Source organism: Habropoda laboriosa, unplaced genomic scaffold (genome assembly GCF_001263275.1).
Source record: "Habropoda laboriosa isolate 0110345459 unplaced genomic scaffold, ASM126327v1 scaffold26, whole genome shotgun sequence".
In the NCBI taxonomy this organism is placed as follows: domain Eukaryota; kingdom Metazoa; phylum Arthropoda; class Insecta; order Hymenoptera; family Apidae; genus Habropoda; species Habropoda laboriosa.
In genome coordinates, this window is record NW_017100131.1 from 260,264 (window position 1) to 262,936 (window position 2,673).

Consider the following 2,673-nt stretch of genomic DNA (forward strand, 5'->3'; position numbering starts at 1 on the left):
ATTAATGAAAAAAATGTGTAAGAATCCTGTAGAACACGGTGGTATTTCTTGGAAAAATAAAATTTTTATACAGCAAACAAATTTTCAATGTAAAATAGATAAGAACTTGTAACTCGTACCTGGTATTTTTGTTTAAGATTGAAGATCTGAATATTTTAAGAATAGCGTAACTAATTTAAAAATATTTAACGACGATAAACAAGTCAAGATCGTTGTTTTGCAAGTCAAATTCTGATTTATTTGAAACTTACTGTGAATTATTTTAACTTTTTGCGATATGAATAATTACTCAGAGCTGAACTTACCTAAATCACTTACCAGGCAACGATGAAACTTGAATTTCTTTTAGCTAACAATAAGTAAACTGTCAAAAATTAAATTAAATGGTCTATCTAATATGTTAAGAACAAAAAAAAAATGTAGGAACATTTCACTATTATTGAAAGACCCAAAGACCCCACGCAACGGCTAACCCACGTGCTCCCCAAGAAAGAACAAGCAAATTCACGAAGCGTGTACGCAAGGCAGCGCGAAGGGAGGAGCCGATAAAAAGGGCTGAATATGAAATACGACGCGTGTTCATGATCTTTTCATCAATTTAGCCAAGGCGTATAGGCGGGCTATTTCACCCATTCGTGGGATATCTACGGTATGAAGACTTCGCTGGTCCCGTGTGACAGGCATGAACGGGCCAAGCCACAGCAGTCGAGCGGGCGATGCAATGAAAAGCACACCGTAAGCGGCCGTCTCCTGTGGCTGGTGCCTATGCTGAACGGAAGTAATCCCCGCGGCACTATAAACGCACGCATACATCAGCCGTGGCTGGATTACGTCCAGCCAAGAATCAGCTTGCGAGCAAACGGCGGCCATTATGCGCTCATATGAGCTCTTTACGAGATTCCGTGTCGTAAAGCAACGGTGAAGAAAGGCAATCCGTTCTTTTTAGTCAGCTAATGCTCGTGTGAGACCTTCACCCATGGAAATCGTATCTTGCGGCTGGGCATCGAGAAATAAATCACTAGCGACTCGACAAGGTGTTTTCGCTACTGCTCATAAATATATTTCGATCCACGCTTTTTCTAAAGTTTTTCGAAGAAAAAAAGGATCATGTTTTTGTTAGCTTTTCGAAAGGAAAAGAAGATCTATGTATATCTTTTATTAGTTCCATATTTTTTTCTTTAGCTTTCGAAAAGAAAAAGTGTTCCATATCTTTTTCGAAAGACTTGCAAGAAGAGCCACAAGAAAATTCCTCAAATACAGGGATTTGAAAGAATAAATGGGCAAATATTTCTATGTATGTAGAGGGGCTATTTATAGGGGTGGAGAAATATGTTGAGAATGTATAATGACGTTTTGTTTGCGCGGAGCCTTTGTTCCCATGTGAGTTGAGGTTGCAAATTGATCGAGGTGTGGGACAGGGATGCAATATCGTTGAACGGCGATTTTTAAGTAGCAAGATACTTTTATTTCACTTTCCATCTTTGAAACTTGAATGCACACATTGTTGCAGTCTCTGTTCTCGAATGCAACATCGATGGAAGCACTATTTCGAATGCAAACTATTGTTGTACGCGTTACTTTTGAATGCAACATTGCTTGAAGCGTTATATTTGAACGCAAACATTGTTGGAATCTCTATTTCTGATTGCAACATTATTAGAAGCGTTACTTCGAACGCAAACATTATTACAAACACTACGCTTGAATGTAACATTGTTTCAAGCGTCATTCTTGCTTGTAACATTGTTAACTTGTATTATACTCGAATGCACATTGTGGCAAACGTGTTATCGAGTTAGCAACTTTGTTGTCGCGAATCGCTCCCGAAAATTGCACATTGTTGCAAAACGCGTTATCGGGTTTGCAACTTTGTTGTCTCGAAAATTGCACATTGTTGCACGACTCCCCGTTTTGCAACATTGTGCAATTTTCGGGAGCTGCTCCTAGCAACAAAGTTGCAAGCGAGATTCTCTCTTTTGCAACTTTGTTGCAGATGGACGCTCCCGAAACTTGCACATTGTTGCAAAACGCGTTATCGGGCTTGCAACTTTGTTGTCTCGAAAATTGCACATTGTTGCATGACGCCCCGTTTTGCAACATTGTGCTTTTTTCGGGAGCGACACTCGGCAACAAAGTTGCAAATGCGATTCTTCTTTTGTATCTTTGTTGCCGGGAGTCGCTCCCGATAATTGTACACCGTTGCAACACGCATTATCGAGTTTGCAACTTTGTTGTCATGAATCGCTACCGAAAATTGCACATTGTTGCAAAACGCGTTATCGAGCTTGCAACTTTGTTGTCTCGAAAATTGCACATTGTTGCACGACGCGCCGTTTTGCAACATTGTGCTCTTTTCGGCGGCGATTCCCGGCAACAAAGTTGCAAAACGCGATTCTCCTTCTGCAACTTTGTTGCTGGGAGTCGCTCCCGAAAATTGCACATTGTTGCAAAACGCGTTATCGGGCTTGCAACTTTGTTGTCGCCAAAATTGCACATTGTTGCACGACGCCCCGTTTTGCAACATTGTGCTTTTTTCGGGAGCGACTCTCAGCAACAAAGTTGCAAACGCGATTCTTCTTTTGTATCTTTGTTGCCGAGAGTCCCTCCCGAAAAAAGCACAATGTTGCAAAACGGGGCGTCGTGCAACAATGTGCAATTTTCGAGACAACAAAG